Source organism: Benincasa hispida, chromosome 3 (genome assembly GCF_009727055.1).
Source record: "Benincasa hispida cultivar B227 chromosome 3, ASM972705v1, whole genome shotgun sequence".
Taxonomy (NCBI): domain Eukaryota; kingdom Viridiplantae; phylum Streptophyta; class Magnoliopsida; order Cucurbitales; family Cucurbitaceae; genus Benincasa; species Benincasa hispida.
In genome coordinates, this window is record NC_052351.1 from 72,550,783 (window position 1) to 72,568,867 (window position 18,085).

Genomic DNA, 18,085 nt, shown 5'->3' on the forward strand with positions numbered 1-18,085 from the left:
ATTTTATATTATTTTTTTAAAAAAATTAATATGGGAGGGAGTTGTAACTCCCCCTCTTTTCTCTCTGGTGGAATAACGTGCCTAGAAGTGTATGGGGTGGTTTTCCAAGGAGATCTTTATCTTCTTCACATAAGATTTTTTCTAGGAGAAAGGCTCTTTGGATTCTCCTATCTCTTACAGAAAAAATCTTCTCTCTAAATCAGTCTCCCTCTTCCCAAAACTCAAACCCCACACCTCCTGAGAATTATTATCCCCTACAGAGAATACAGAGGTCTCACTTGTGGTGGTGTCCTGTGTTTTTCGAGGAAGGTTTGTGAAGAAGAAAGATTACATGAAGAACGGTTCTTCAAGGGTAAGCATTTTCCTTTTCCCTAATTTCTTCTGTTAAAAGCATACTGTAATTTTTGTTTTGATGCATAATTTATGTACTGTAAATTTTGATTACTGTGAAAATAAAATATGGGACAAATCCTGCTTCTACTATAGACCTCATGGTTCCTTCACAAACAAGATTGATATTCACAATTATTACAAAATAAGGTATAAAGATATACAAAAGCATGAAATCAAGAACAATGTAAGGAAATCCAAAACCAAATCCCTCCTAAAATGTGCAAAAATACTTATTTGATGAAGATGAGCTTGAAGAAATCCCAAACTTGATGAAGATGAACCGAAATGCTAAAAAAAAAAACTGAAAGACTGTGAGGAGCTTGGAAAGGAATGTGAAGAGTTGAATAAGAAAATGGTCATGAAGGGATTGTTGGATTTTGAAGTTTTGAATCTTTATCCTAAAAAAAGGTATAATGTTCTTTTCCTACTTATGGTAAATTTTAAGGGATAAAAAATACAATCTTTTTAAAAGGGGTCCTCTTTTCTAAAGGATTATTTTTGTCAATTTTCTCTCTCTAAAATCGCTTTTTCTCGTCTCCCTTGATATGTTGCATAGTTTTTTTTTTTTTTTTTTAATGTAATTTGCCACAAACCACGAATTTAGTATGGGCTCGGGGGCTCAAGTCCCTCTAAGTTTATACTCTTTATATAATATACATATATATATATAAAAAAAACTAACATAATATCAATAACTTTAGTTAGCCCAATGGTAAATGCGTCTTCCATAAAAATTAAGAAGAAAGTCAATGATTATCCAACTTCATTTCTAAATTACTTTTGGATTTTTTTATTTTTTTTATAAAGCTTCCACACCAAGAAATCTTCCTTTTTTTTAATCGGGGGATTTTCAAAAATAGAAAAATTAGGAAAACTATTTACACAAAATAACAAATTTTAATCTTTTTTTATAGAAGAAGATAGAGGTTGATAGAAGTCTATCAGTGTCTATCATTGATAAAAATTGATAGAGGTCTATAACTAATAGATGTTGATAGAAATCTATAAGTGTCTATAAGTGTTTTTTTTCTTCTTATTTTTGTAAATAGTTTAACATTTTTTTTTTCTATTTTTGAAATTTTCCCTTTTCAATTTCTTCTTCTTGGCTTCTTTTTCTTTTTAAGTTTTCTATTTTATTTATATACATTTGGTTTTCATGTTTCAAATCATTCTTATTTTTTGTTTTAGTTTCTTTATTTTATATTTATTTCATCATTTTTTTAAACTAATTTAACGGACCTTAAGTAAACATCTTAAACTCTGCTTGTTGAGTTGTTTAAGTTACGATATTGTTATTATGTTGTCAATTTCTTATGAATTTTTAGAACTATTCCCTTATAATTTTTTTTTACTAAATTATATAGACTCCATCAACAAAATTCTCAGGTCCGCTACTCTTTGCCACTAAGAATATGTTTGGATTATTTTTTAAGCAATTTTTCGGAAAAGGAAGGATTCTAGATATGATGGACGTGGGAAAAGTCTATTTAACAAACCTAAAATGAATTATGTAAAGGATCAAGCATGTACTAAAATTTGTGTCGGCTGGTCATCCTACTTTAGTCATATAAGAATTACAAAGAAAAACATAAATATAAATAAAGTTTTTATAAATGCTTTTGAGTAATTATTTATTTAAAAGTTGAACCTATAATTTTTTTTTTAATATTATTTAAAGTTTCAAAAAAGTTTTAAAAATCACCCCCTTTAAAAAATCACACAAAAAACTAATTAATTTATCAGCCTTAAATTAAATAAAAAAAATTCATAGAATATAAATCATGTTAAGTCGTTAGGAAAAAGAATGTATATAATACTATATGTACTATCTGTTTACAAATTTAAATATTTTGTATAATTTACTAATTTCATATTATCACATACAAACACACAACAATTAAATCCTATAAATGAAATAATCCTCAAGATGTACATAAAGTCGGTTATGCATCAACTATTTTACTATTTAACGTTATATAAATCAATTAAACAAACGTGGCTTGTTAATAAGAAAATGCATCATTATATCAAAGCTAATTAATAATTTTATTTTTCATCGTTTAAATTTTATTATTAAAATAAATATTTCACTGAAGGTATCATGATTTAATCAAACATGAATTTTATTCGTTTTTCTCCATTCACATATGAGTAGGAACGAATCTCCTAACTCAAACAATTTATATATTTATGTTGAACATTAATAAAAAAAAAATTAAATTTAAATTTCAACTTTCAAATTTATAATGCTATATTCTAAAAAAATGAAAATAATACTTAAAATACTTACATCAAAATTAAATTTATCATATAATATAGACATACATTACATGTATATTCAATAAAAGTTGATAGACCGGGATAATATGCCCCAAAACCAGAATTAAAAGCTAAACTATTACAAAAGAATCAAGTTGACCGGTTGGAATAGATGAACCGGATCTTGAACCGCCCACCTCGAAACCTCGTCACTTGATCGTGTAGCAATTCCTTCTGATCGTTGAGTAAAGCACATCGTGTATAAACGATCGTGTAGTGATGATCACGTGGCTAATGACTATGCGATGAATTTGGTAGAGGGAATGACGAAGGAAACGATCGAACTACACGATCAAGTAAGTGGGAAAAAGAGTTTGCCTATCGCAGAGACTGAGAGTACTTGATCGTTTAGTAATCTCTCGCTCTCATGAGAATCATCTAGCCAACCGTCTAGCAAATCTAGCTCGATCGTTTAGTCTCTCGTTCAATCTTTTACACGATCGTTTAGTCTCTTGTTAAATCGTCTACACGATTGTTTAGTCTCTCGCTAGATCGTTTACACGATCGTTTAGTCTCTCGTGAGGGCTATTGTATAGTCTCTTGTGAGCAAACGATTAGTGAAGCAATTAATGAAGCGATTATTCATAAAATGAAAACTCTTTTCATATTATCCTTCAATTATTCAAAACTAAAATTAACCTCCCACTTGCATGGTTAAAGGAGAAATTAAATAACCAACTAAACAATGATATCATAATATGAATAAATATAATAACTAACTTATCACATTATATTTATAACCTATAGTTTTAATATCACATCATGTGTAATATTTAAACCATAGTTCTTTTCTCCTTTATTTAATATAAATCATATTTATATCAAATTCTTCTAATTAATGTATCTAATACATCAAATCAATTATATCACATATAATTGAACCAATTTAATTATATCATATATAATCAAATTGCCTCTTGTTAATTTGAAGACTTCAAACTAACCCAAAAACTCATTCCTCAACTTGAATCCATTGAGCTACCAAAGGGACCTTATGGACTTGTAGCTTGAAGCTCCAACGGTACGTGAATAACTAACTAAACTCTTTGATCACAATATCCACCATCCGTTAACTGTCAGACACTCCACTAAAGACCGACAGCTGCACTCTTCTCACTACAGATATATTTCTGTGTCCATTGGATATAACCAATCAACAATACGATAACTAGGCCAATTTACCGTTTTGCCCCTATAGTTACATCTAACTCTTTAAGTACCACTGATTCCTCTAATGAACAATACATCATAGTTCTACTATGAGTGAACACCGTGTGTGACGCCACATCGTTCAAGCCCCGGAATCAGCCCTTAAGGGAGCAATCTATCTACCTACCCCTACTTCGGGGAAGGACTGAATTCCATCTTGTGTAGTTGAGTTCCTAGCTCCCCAATCAGACGAATCTTCAAAGTGGCAGGTTTGAGTCAACAATCTGGCCACTCGCACCCATATAAATCAAAGGACCGCCCTCATAGGTAGGAGTTCCCAACTCATTCATGATTAAGATCATGTTACCTATGGTCATCCTAGTGAAATGAAAGTCTTTGTCATGAACAACGTTATATAACGAGGCTAAACATTTCGTGGTTCGGTCTTAAACAAACTCCTTTGTATAAGATACCACCACTCACATGTCTTCACATGAATGATAAGGATCAAACCATCTATAGCACTTTATAACACTTGTAACATCTACAAAGCGGGTCGTATCCGTAGTGTCACTAGGATAAGGTTTCCCTCATTTATTCATATACTACAGACCATTTAGGTTATCACTTAAGCCATGATCCACTTGTATATCTCCACATACATGTTTAAGTTACAACGATAACCAAGGATCTTAGTTTATTGGTTTGTGGTTAATGCAACTAAAATATCCTATATTTCAAAGATAACAGTAAAAAAAATATCTCATATTATTACATCACAAGTGTTTGTTCATACAGGTGTTTACAGACTACAAGACCCTACGAGATTTAGGGCATCAACCCCAACACATGAAAATCCACATGATCGTGTAGCGCACATCGAGTAATGCATTCCATGCGATCGTGTAGCTAATGACTATCGAATGTGCATGAAAGTCTAATACGATCAAGTAGCGAGTACCGAGTATTGTATACCAAGTGATCATGTAGCTACTGATTAGCGATGAGCATGATAGCCTACACGATCGTTTAGCATACATGCCATGCGTCGAGTATCAAATACTCTAGATCGTCTACCCCCGAGCGTCTACAAGATCATGTAGCCAATGCAACACGATCGAGTAAACTCTTTACGTGATCGCGTAGCAGTAGCTATGCGATTGTTTAGCAAATACTACACGATCGAGTAGAACATTTCTACACGATCACATAGCCAAATCTAAAGGATCGTTTAGCTTGAGCTACACGATGCGGCCATCGATTCATCTTCTCCATCGAAGCGAACAGAAATTCCTTGCGCCTGAAGCTTCTTCACGAACGACTCAAAAAACACAAAAAATGAATACAGACTCGATTGCAAGATTAAATGCCTAAAAACGTAGGGGCTCTTACAAATTAACTTTTGTAAAAGTAAAGAAATCTTTAGACAGAGACAATTATCCTGTAAACATCCATCAACAACATCCACAAATACACTTAACATTTAAATGCATTGCACCAAGATTGTAAATGACATTCAATACAACAATGGAATTTGGAAATCAGAACAACCTGGCTCTAATACCAATTGAAGAAACTCTAATTACAAAGGTCCTATGAGCGGAAGCTGATCGTCCAAACTCCATTGTGAAAGAACTCATACATTCACAGTCATACTAAACAGATTATGCATTAAATTATAAATTACAACATGCTTTGAATTAAATACAAGGGATCAAGAAACAATACCTTTGAAGAACCTTTCTTCAAGTGTATCCCTCGACTAAACTCGAATGCAACGATCAACTCGAACTCGCACTCGAACTCCTTCGAACACTAACAACGAGTATCAACTTGATCCTCGAACGGATCCGGACACTACCACTAGATTACCTTGGTATTCTCAGTGTGAGAATCTAGGAGTGGTGGACTCTGGCTTATTTTGGTTAGAGGGAAATATTGGAGTGAAGAAAGAAGACGATCGAGTAAGCGAGTGAACTATCGTGTAGAAGATGGAAGTTTATCGCATAAACTTGATACTCGATCATTTAGACTCAAGGCTATCATGTAGTAAACTCGATGGAATCGTATAGTCACTCGATAGTTAACCTATGTTTCGTAGAAAATTAGAAAACAACTTTTTATCTTTGTTCCACTCAATTTCCATAAAACCATATAACCACTCACTAATGGTGGTTATTGGAGAAAAATAAATTTAATTATTATATAATTAATAAATTATAAATAAATACAATAACTAACTTATTATATTATATTTATAACCTATAGTTTTAATATTGCATCATATACAATATATAAACCATAGTTTTTTTTTCTCTTTTATGGCATTTAATATAAATCATATTCATAGAAATTTATATTTGAATCATATTCAAATACTAGTTCTTCCAATCAAACAATAATGTATCAAATACATTATATCAATTATATCATATATAATTTAATTAATTTAATTATATCATATATAATCAAATTCCCTCATATTAATTTGAACATTTCAAATTAACCCAAAAATTAATTCTCAACTTCAATCCATTGAGTTACCAAGGGGACCTTATGGACCTGTAGCGTGAAGCTCCAACGATACATGAATAACTAACTAAACTCTTTAATCACATTATCCATCATCCGTTAACTACCGGGCACACGACTAGAGACTGATAGCTACACTCTCGCACTACAGATATATTTCTGTGTCAATTAGATATAACCAATCAACAGTACGATGACCCTTCATAAATCGCTCGTAAGTACAGCTGGGCCAATTTACCATTTTGCCCTTGTAGTTACATCTAACTCCTTAAGTACCACTGATTCTTCTAATGAACAATATATCATAGTCCCATTATGACTAAACCACTCTGGGGATAAGAGAGGGTATGGCGCCTCATTGTTCAAGCTCCGGAATTAGCCTTTAGGGGAGCAATTTATCTATGTACCCCTGCTTCGGGGAAGAAGTGAATTCCATCTTGTATAGTTGAGTTCCCAATTCCCCAATATGATGAATCCCCAAAATAGTAGGCTTGTTGAATCAGCGATCTAGCCACTCTCACCTATGCAAATCAAAGGACCGCCCTCATAGGCAGGAGTTCATAACTCACTTAGGATTAAGGTCATGTTATCTATGGTCATCCTAGTGAAATTAAATCTCAATTATGAACGATATTATATAACGAGACTAAACATTATGGTTCGGTCTTATACAAACTCCTTTGTATAAAGTATCTCCGCTCGCATGTCTAATACATGAATGATCAGGATCAAATCATTTGTAACACTTACAAAGCGGGTCATACTCGTAGTGTCACCAGGATAAGGTACCCCTCCGAATCCATCTACTACAGACCATTTAGGTTATCAATTAAAACATGATCCACTTATATGTCTCCACATACATGTTTAAATTACAACGATAACCATAGATCTTAGTTTATTGGTTTGTGGTTAATGCAACTAAAATATCAAATATTTCATAGACTAGAGTGAATAAAATATCATATATTATAAATCACAATGAGTTTGTTCATACAAGTGTTTACAAACTATAAGATCCTACTAGATTTAGGGCATCAATCCCAACACTCTAAATGTGGGAAGATCCCACTAAAATTGAATTTCCATTTAAATTAACTTTAATTAATTCTAAAATTAATTAAAACCTAATTTAATTAATTCACAATTAATTAAATCCAAATTTTCAAAAACCAATTTCTCAAATTGAATTGAAATTGAAAATTAATTTTATTTTTAATTATTTAAACATATTTAATAAATCAAATAATAATTTAATTAATTAATTAATAATTTAATATCAAATATTAAATTAATCACACACCTAATTTTAAACATGAATCCTATTCATGTAATTAATATTTAAATCAATATTTAAATATTATTAACTCTCAAATTTTGTTTAATTTCGATAAATTAAACGTTAAATAATTATATCGAATATAATTATGCAAACCTTTTTTTTTTAATTTGAACTTATTCAAATTCAAACCCTAATTTCAATTTCAATATTTTTAAATTGAAATACAATTTGTACAATTCAAATTGATATCATTTCAAACTCACTCAATTTATTAATTCAAGGTGTTCATGTTTTACGAGCTAGTAGAGGGACCCTATAGACCTACAGATCATGAGCTCTACCAATTTAAGATTAATTGGCTAAAACTCTTTAGACCAAATTAATCAGTATTCGTTAACTATCAAGTCACACCACTATAGCTCGATAGTTGCACTCTTCTCACTGTAGATATATTTGTGTCCACTTGATTTAACCATAATCAGTAAGTCCACCCTTCACAGGTTGTTCTTAATAATGGTCGGGTCAATATGTTGTTTTACCCCGATATTACATCTTACTCCTTAAGTTCCATTGATCCTCTAATGAACAATTGGTTTGTGATCCAATCACTAAACCGAATCCCTCTCGGACCAATGAGAGAGTGGGGCCCCTTGTTTAAGACCTAGACTCAGTACTCAATAGAACAACCTTCCTCCTATCCCTAAATCGAGTAGGCATGAATTCCGTCTTGCACCCTATGTCCCTAGCTATCTACTAAGTCTTACCCCTGAAATGGGAGGCTTATTGAGCCAACGCTATTGAGCCAACCTTCACCTATTCATATCTAAGGATAATCCTGAATAAATATGAGTTCATAGTTAGCTTAGGCTTAAGATCGAGTTACCTAGGTCATCTAAGCAAAATAGTCAGTCTTAAACAGTAAACAACATATAAAATAAGAATAACTTATTTCTTTGTCCGATCTTACGCAAACTCATTGCATAGGACACCCCCATTCCTCATGTCAATACATGAACGAATCAGGATCACATCGTTTGTAGCACTCTACAACAAATTGTAACAACTACGGAGTGTGCCGCATCCGATAGTGTTACCAGATTAAGGCACCCAACTTTATTTGTATACCATAGATCATTTTGACTATTTACTCGAACATGATCAACTTTTATGTCTCCACAAAAAGTTCAAGTATTCATATAATAGTCATGGATCTTAGTATTGGATTTAGACTTTATAAGTGCAATTTATAGATTCAATAACAACATTATTGAAGTAATATTGAATAACATCTTTATTGATAATAGAATATGTTTAACTTTACAAATTGCGAGTTTTAGGACATACAACCCAACATTAATTACCGTCACGTATAATTATGACCTATAATTTTTATAATTGTGATTTATTTTGATATGATTTGCATGTCTGGGTGCTCTTCCCTTGACTATTATAAAGCATGTTAAATTGTGTGACCGTTATGTTGTTATGAGAATGTGAGCATGTTGTTTGAGATGTTTGTATAAGCATATGTGTAAAGTTGGAAGCACAATGTTGTTTTATGTGATTTTAGGCGTAATGCATGTTTAGAGTAGCATCGATGGCCTTGGTCTAGTTAGGGTTGGTGTTACAAGCTTGGAATGGAAGTAATAGAATTCTTGAGGACATTGATGACTGTTAGCGGAGTCAGTTGGGCCGACGAAGAGTTTGGTGGCTTTATTTAGTATCAGTTGGGGTCGATAGAGTGGTTGGTGGCCCTAGATATGTCAGTTAGGACTGACAGACACCATCCATGGCCCTGGACAAAGTCAATGGGGTCAACAGAGAGCATTGATGGCCTTCGATAAGGTCAGTTGGGGCCGACACGGGATAGACACGATCAATTGGGGTCAACATGTGTTGAATAATTCGTTCAAAAAGCTTAGTGAGAGTTAAGCTTGATTGTGGAGTGAGTTTGAAAAGTTGAATGAAAAATTATGTTAGCCTTTATTTATAGTGAAATAATTCATGAGTTAGCATGTTGTGAATATATCATTGTTGTTTTGCATCTTTGCCATGTCTGTATATTGTTTAGTGGCCCTTCAGGTATGGGCTACTTACTAGTACAAATGTGTACCAACCCTGACCAAATTTTGTAGGTACCAATGAACATGGCGATCTTGGTGATGTTGAGGTTGGAGCCTGAGAAAGATCATCATATAAAATTATGTCATTATTTACTTTCTTTGTGTTAGGAGTTTATTTTATTTTGAACCATTATTTTCTTTGGAACTTTGGTTTATGTTCATGTTGGTTTCAATTGGTTGGGTTAAAACTTTGTAAAGGGTCTTAGTTGATTTATTAAGTTTCTTTTCACAGTAGTCTAAGTTGGATAGTTCATAACCTTTTGTTGAATCTAAGTTGTTGTTTAGAGTATTTTTTTTTCTGAAAACTTTAGTGGTTCTGTTGGGAGAAGTTTGTTGTTTTGTGATATTGGAAGTGTGTTTCTTTGAAACATGTGTAAAAACAAAATTTTGGTTTTGTTACATTTACGCTATTATGTTACCGATATTTTTTTTTTTCAAAATACAAGAGTTAGTAAACATAATTTAAGGTTAAGTTTTGGTAACGGTCTCAAGTTTAGCAATGAAATTCGGGATCATTATAGATAGACTTGCTTGAACGTTTATGCTTGAGTTCTCAACTGACTATTCTTTGATGCATGAATCCTAGCACACCTATTTAGAACTTTTCTATTTTCCCGTTTCTTCTTTGCTCAGGACTAGTAAAATATTAAGTTTGGGGCGGTGAAACGCATAGAAAATGTATGTTATTTACCTTAGATTTAGGATTGTTTCTAATGCGTTTCTATCTGATTTGATGTGTTTGCTAGTGATTTCCAAGATTAATGATCGAAAAGTGAATTATACTCAAAATAAACTAAAAAGGACTAAATTAGGCTTAATGGAGTCAAAACTGAGCAATGGACCAAAGGGGGTGAAGAAAAGAGAAGAAAATGAAATTAAACCAAAGGGCAGGGGAGTGTTGCAATGCTACAATGCAAAGCGGTGATAAACGCTCGAAGACGGTAGCTACAATTGAGGAGGCAGTGTTGCAATACTACAAGTAGCATTGTGCGACACTATGACAACTCTAGACCAACATTGCAACTTTGGAAAGGATTTTGTTCCAAATTTCTCATCCTCTATATAATTGGATGCCATTTTGACCTAATGGAGAGAGGATTCTGACCGAATTGAGGGTTGAAGAATGAAATTTGATACCAAAACTAGAGTTTATGCTTAAAAGCTAGATAATTTGAGGGATATTTTGAAGGTTGTTCAAGTTTCTGAGGTGATGATTGAGGCGAGTTTGAAGGATTCTTCGGTTCCTTTATCTTTCTCTTAATCTTATGCTTGAATTGATGTATCAAAATAATTTTTTGCAAGTTATGAGTGGCTAAACTTGTTGTTTTAGGGTATTGATAAAGTTGTTATGAATTTAGATTGAATTTAGTTCTTTTCATGGATGTTTGTTGAACACTTTGCTTTTTAATGATATCACGTATCATTCTTATTGCTTGACCATTGATAATCATTAGGTTGAATGTTTAATTGAGAGATTGAATGTTTTATCGTATCTATACCATTAATTGTTATTAATCTGTCATGATTATAGTTAGGTTAATATTGAAAGTTGTTAATGACAAATTTTAATGCCTTGTTTCTTAATTTGATTTCATGAGATTAGTTATCAATTAAGTTGCATGAGAATAGGTTATTTTTTAGAGAAAGTAATTTTGAATTATCTTTCTAGACTTAAGCATAATGTTCATACATGATTTCATGAATTGGCTAGAATAGATCTAATGAAGTAATTTTAATGGATTCAATACCTGATAATGGGTAGAAATACACGTTATTACAGCTCAAATAAGTAAAACAATGAGAGAATGTGATGGTAAAATAAGCAATATCATGTCTAAAAGCGCTAAACTGAAAGGAATTGCGATCGCATGCGCCCATCGCATAAAAGCAGTTAATTTACTTATTTTGTGCAGGAAAAATGCGATGACACAAGTAAAATTGCGATTCAAAGGAATTAAGCGTCAGCGCGCTTGAAGATTGCGATCACAATGTCATACGATCATATGCAATCGTGAGAAGTTAGTCAAAAAGGTGGCCGCATAAATACTACACATCAAGGTGACAACATAATAAATCATGATGGGACGGAAAGTTGATGACGGTCGAATCCGAATTTAGTTGACAAGCCGTTAAAGCCACACTATAGCAAGTACACTCAACTTTTGGTAACCATTAATCAGTGCATCAGAGCAGGAGATTTAATGACCGCCCATCCTTGTAATCATTGGAGAGAAAGGCTGCTTCACCTTGAGCTCTATAAATACCAAAGGTCATCATTGTAACAGGACATCAAAATAGAGAGAGAATATATACAAGTTAAAGAACTGTTTCTCTATTCACGTACATATTCATACTTAGACTTAGAGAACGGAGACGAGCAAGGAGAAAAGAAAGCCGAGAGATCATTCCCAGACAGATCGAGAGACTGTCGGAAAGCACTACAAAGGAGAGAGGGCAACACTTGCAAGAGCAAGGATATACATATGAATAGAGTTAGAGTGAAAAAGAATAGTGTAAAAGGCCACGGGAAGCAAGACATTGCTTACCGGGCTTCTTATCTCTAAATTTCATTTGTTATTTTGTATTCAACACTCTATTTATAGAAAATGAAAATCTCATTTCAAACTATGTTCAATCTCTCCATACTTCGCATGAGTAGCTAAATTTCCGAATGGGTTGAGAAGTACTTAGCTAGCATGACTTAAGATTTATATTTTATGCGATCATCTTGTCTTATGTATGCGTCATTCACCCTTTAGAGATACTTGAGAGAATAGTCTAAAGATAGAATCTAGACTTGAGAGAGTCATATTAGAATCTGGGCATGAGAAAGTCAGATTAGAACAGCATAAGCAAGAAATAGAAACTTAGACATAAGTTCTATTGCTATTAACACATCGCATGCACCCTAGAAATAGGATATGATAGTATGTGGTCACCTTGTTTTATGTGTGCATCCTTCATCATCACATAGACAAGAATAGAGGCTTAGACATAAGTCCCATCGAATTTTTCGTATACATCGCATGCGTCCTAGAAATAGGAATTATGGCATTTTGCATTGAGAGATGACGTACTGTTATTTGTGTGTAGCATGATCGCATAACTTGTTCATAATCTTAGAAAGTGTTACCTAAACCCCTTCTCAACCCCTTTTTCGCATACTCATTATAACTCTTGATTTCATTGACTCTGCGCTCAAACTCCGTCACATAGAAAAATTATTAATCGAAACACCATCCAACTCATTTGTTTTCGCCACCGTAAGAGAATCAAAGTAGCTAACGTATATTTACCTAGTAGTCCCTGTATTCGACCCTGGACTTACCAAGAAACCTAGTAAGGCTTATACTTGGGTCTTATTAGGAAAACTTGCATGTTCACTGCATAACACATCACCGCAAACTCACACCATAAGCGCATCACAATTCACAAGCATCAAGATTTTGGCGCCGTTGCTGGGGACTACGGCAGTATATATTGCGCTAACAGACTTTATGATTTTCTTTGCAGCTTTTGACCTCTGTGCACTGCTATTCCATTGGTAAGGGAAGAAGCAGGCATCGCATGAGCGAACAACACGTTCCTGAGCCCAACTACGACCCAGAGATAGAAAGAATATTCCGAAGAAGATAGAGAAACAACTTCGGACAACAACAAGAAAGAAATCCTAGAATGGTGGAACAACCAGAAGAAAGAGCCACAAATGGAAACAACATCATGGCAAACCCCATTCTCTTGGCGAACGACCGCAATAGACCCATTCGGGACTATGCATTACCTAACTTATATGATTTCTCCCCAGGAATCATGAGGCCAGCTTTGGATGGATCAAGGTTTGAGATGAAGTCGGTTATGTTACAGATGATCCAGACAGCCGGACAGTTTGGTGGAAGGCGTGGCGAGGATCCGTACGCCCATCTCCAGAGTTTCATTGAAATTTGTAACACTTTTGTGTTCCTAAATATCTCTGCTAAAGAAGTTTGACTCACGCTGTTTCCATTTTTGTTATGCGATCAAGCAAGAAAATGGGCATATTCCCTCGAACCGGGGGAGATAACTTCGTAGGAACAGGTTGTCGAGAAGTTCATGAAGAAATATTTCCCTTCTACTGAGAATGCAAGAAGGAGGAATTTAATCACGAATTTTGAATAGGAAGAAGACGAATCGCTCAGCGACGTGTGGGCGAGGTTTAAGAGATTAGTGCGAGATTGTCCACACAATGAATTACCAGACTGCCTTTAGATGGAAATTTTCTACCATGGCCTAAATCTTGCATCGCAGACAGCTGCCAATGCGGTAGCAGCAGGCAGTTTACTTGATAAAACATATGATGAGGCTAAAAACATTCTTGATCGCATATCAAGGAATCATGAAGATTGGCAGGAAAGTGACCAACGAATAAAACTTCGAGAAGGTAATAACGGTGCCATCGCATCTTTACAGAATCAAATGAAAACGATGATAAATCGACTACAGGGCATCGCAATCAACAACCCTAGAACGCAAAGAGGGCAGGTCAATGCAATTGAACAGACGAGCACCTGTTGTGCTTCTTGTGGAGAACCGAATCTGATTGAAGAATGTCTAAGAAACCTACAGACAGTCTACTTTGTAAAGAACAACCCTTTCTCTAATACATACAACCCCGGGTGGAGGAACCACCCCAATTTCGCTTGGAAAAATAACCAACAACAAAGTTACCAACCTATGGCGCAAAAAGAAGGACCGCCAGTATTTTTCCAACAAACTAACAGTCAACCGCAACATCAAGCCAGCAGCTCGCAAGAATCGCCATCATCCTCTCTGGAGAATCTATTAAAATAGTACATTGAAAAGAATGAGACGGTCCTACCAAACTAGGCGACTTCCATCCGCAATCTAGAAATTCAAATAGGACAGATTGCAAGAGAGTTGAAAAATAGACCGCAAGGGACGTTGCCGAGCGCAACTGAGCTCCCACGCAACCCGAGGAACACGGGGAAAGAACAATGCCTATCAGTCACTCTGCGAAGTGGAAAGACAACAGCGAAAGAAAGGAAAGAGCCTAGTGGGACCAATTCGAATGCAATGGAATCCAAGAACCCCCTTGACGCAAAATGAATCAAAAGAGCCCGAGACGATGGAACCGAAAGTTGCATCCACCTCTAAGCCTATAGAACACGGAACAGTGAAAGTATAGCTACCACCCTTCCTGTAAAGACTGAAGAAGAAGAAAAATGATGAAGTTCAGTATAATCGCTTCATGGAAATGTTAAAATAGCTACACATCAACATTCCATTTACAGAAGCGATAGAACAAATGCCAAAATATGCTAACTTTTTAAGGACATGGTGCCAAAGAAAAGAAGCACAGGAAAGTTCGCTATGGTGGCATTAATGAAAAAATCAAATACTATAATCCCATCGAAGATGCGCGACTCAGGAAGATTCACGATACCCTACTCAATTGGTGGGATCTATATCGGTCAAGTGCTATGCGATCTTGGGGTCAGCATAAATTTAATGCCCCTTTCAATCTTCAAACAGTTGAATGTGGGGTAGCTGACACCCACGACGGTGACTCTCCAGCTTGCGAATAGGTCCCTAGTTCACCCTAAGGGAAAGTTGAAGGATGTCTTGTTCACAATTGATAAATTCATTCTATCGGCAGACTTCATCATTATTGACTATAAGGTGGACAAAGATGTGCCCATCATATTGGGACGACCATTTTTATCTATTAGTCGTGCTCAAATTGATGTGTACAAAGGAGAGATCACAATGAGTATAAATAGGAAGAAGCTCAGGTTTAACATCATCAAAGTGATGAAGTATCCTGAAGATGAAGACCTATCCGATTCTGACAATGAACACAATTGCGATGAAGAAGTGGAGTCCGAAGAAAAAGATGAAAGAGATGATGCGACCGCATCCGTAGAAACCTGCCATGTAATCACGGAGACAGTCAACAGTGAAGAAAAATTGAATTTGAATGAAGAGAGAAAAACACAAAAACCTTCCTTAGAACAACCGCCTACCTTAAAGCTGAAAAACTCTGCCAAGTCATCTAAAGTATATTTTCCTTGGGCAAAATGAAACCTTACCGGTGATAATATCCTATACACTACCAGAAGAACAAGAAAATTCACTGCTCAGCATCCTAAAGAAGTACATAAAAGCAATCGGGTGGACGTTAGTAGACATAAGAGGAATCAGCCCAACATACTACATGCACAGAATTTGTCTCGAAGAAAACCAAAAAGTGTCTATCGAACCTCAACACACACTGAACCCTGCGATGAAGGAGGTTGTAAAAAAGGAGATCATTAAATGGTTGGACGCAGGCATCATATACCCAATTGCCGATAGCACGTGGTCAGCCCCGTGCAATGCGTTCCCAAGAAGGGAGGAATGATGGTAGTCCCGAATGAAAATGACGAGTTGATACCCATCAGGGCTGTCGCTGGCTGGCGGATTTGCATGGACTACCGGAAGCTTAATGTGGTGACGAAGAAGGGCCATTTACCTTTACCTTTTATCGATCAAATGCTAGACCGACTAGCAGGAAATGACTACTTTTGCTTTCTTGATGGGTATGCGAGATACAACCAGATAATGATCACACCTGAAGACCAAGAAAAGACCACATTCACCTGGCCATACGGAACGTTTGCTTTTCGCCGCATGTCGTTCGGATTATGCAATGCGCAGAACATGTTTCAAAGGTGCATGATGGAAATCTTCTCCGAGTATCTCCAAGATTCAGTAGAAATTTTTATGGACGACTTCTCAGTTTACGAAAAAACGTATGAAGTCTGTCTAAACAACTTGGAGAATGTATTAAAAAGATGCAAAGAGACAAATCTTGTGCTGAATTGGGAGAAATTCCATTTCATGGTTAATGAGGGAATTGTGCTTGGGCACAAGATTTCCAAGGAAGGGCTAGAGGTGGATAAAGAAAAAATTGAGGCCATTGAAAAACTTCCACCTCCAGCAAATGTGAAGGTTGTAAGGAGTTTCTTGGGACATGCAGGATTCTACCGTCAATTTGTGAAGGACTTCTCAAAGATAGCTCGACCGTTGAGTGCGTTGCTAGAGGCTAACAAAACTTTTGACTTTGATTCACAATGCCTCAACGCATTCAAACTACTGAAGAACGCATTAATTACCACGCCAATTTTGATTGCACCCGACTGGACAAAGCCATTCGAGCTAATACGCGATGCTAGTGATTATGCGATGGGGGCTGTGTTACCACAGAAGGAAAAGACAATGTTACACTAATAGTTGTTGTTAATGCGATGAAATAATGATGTAGAATGCGCTGGTGGAATATACGTTGTGCATGTAAGTTTTCTCAACAAGATCCAAGTATAAATCCTACTAAGTTGCCTGGTAAGCCCAAGGTCGAACATAGGGACTAAGGAAACAGTATGCGATGGTAATTTTTTATCACTTTGCCGTAACAAATAAATCAATGAGTTGGTTGGTGTGTTGTTTAATGTATAAAGTTTATGTGGCAGATTTGAGAAAAGAGTTGATTATGCGAAAAATACAATGAGTATGCGGAGGAACGGGTTGAGAAGGTCTTTAGCTAGCGCTTCCTGAGATTGCGTTCAAGCTATTCGATCATGCTACACTCATGCGACAACAATTCATTTTCCAATGCCAATGCGATAGCTTCTAGTTTAAGAACGCATGCGATGTATGCAATGATGTCTATAGAGCTTATTCCTAAGTCTCTACTTCTTGCCTATGCGATGATGAAAGATGTACACAGGTACAAGGTGACCGTATACAATCATATCCTATCTCTAGGGTGTATACAATGCGTTAATAGCAAACAGAACTTATTCCTAAGCTTCTATCTCTTAATTATGCAGTTCTAATCTGACTCTCCCGAGCCTAGATTCTAATTTGACTTTTCCAAGCCTAGATTCTATCCTTAGACTACCCTATCGAGTATCTCTAATGGACAAATGATGCATACATAATATAAGGTGATTGCATAGAATGAAGATCTCAGGTTATGCTAGCTAAGTGCTTCTCAACCCATTCGACAGATTTAGCTACTTATGCGTAATGTAAGGAGAGTGGACAAATATAAAGATGCAATTTCCATTTTATAAATAACTCTTTAAACAAAGGTGGCCTTTGGTATTTATAGAGCTTCAGGGTGAAAAGCTTCTTCTCTTGAATGATTGAACTGATGGGATGTCATTAATTCTCTGTCTGATGCGCCGAATATTTTTCACCAAAAAGTTAAATGTACTTGCTACAGTATGTCTTAACGGCTTGTCAACTT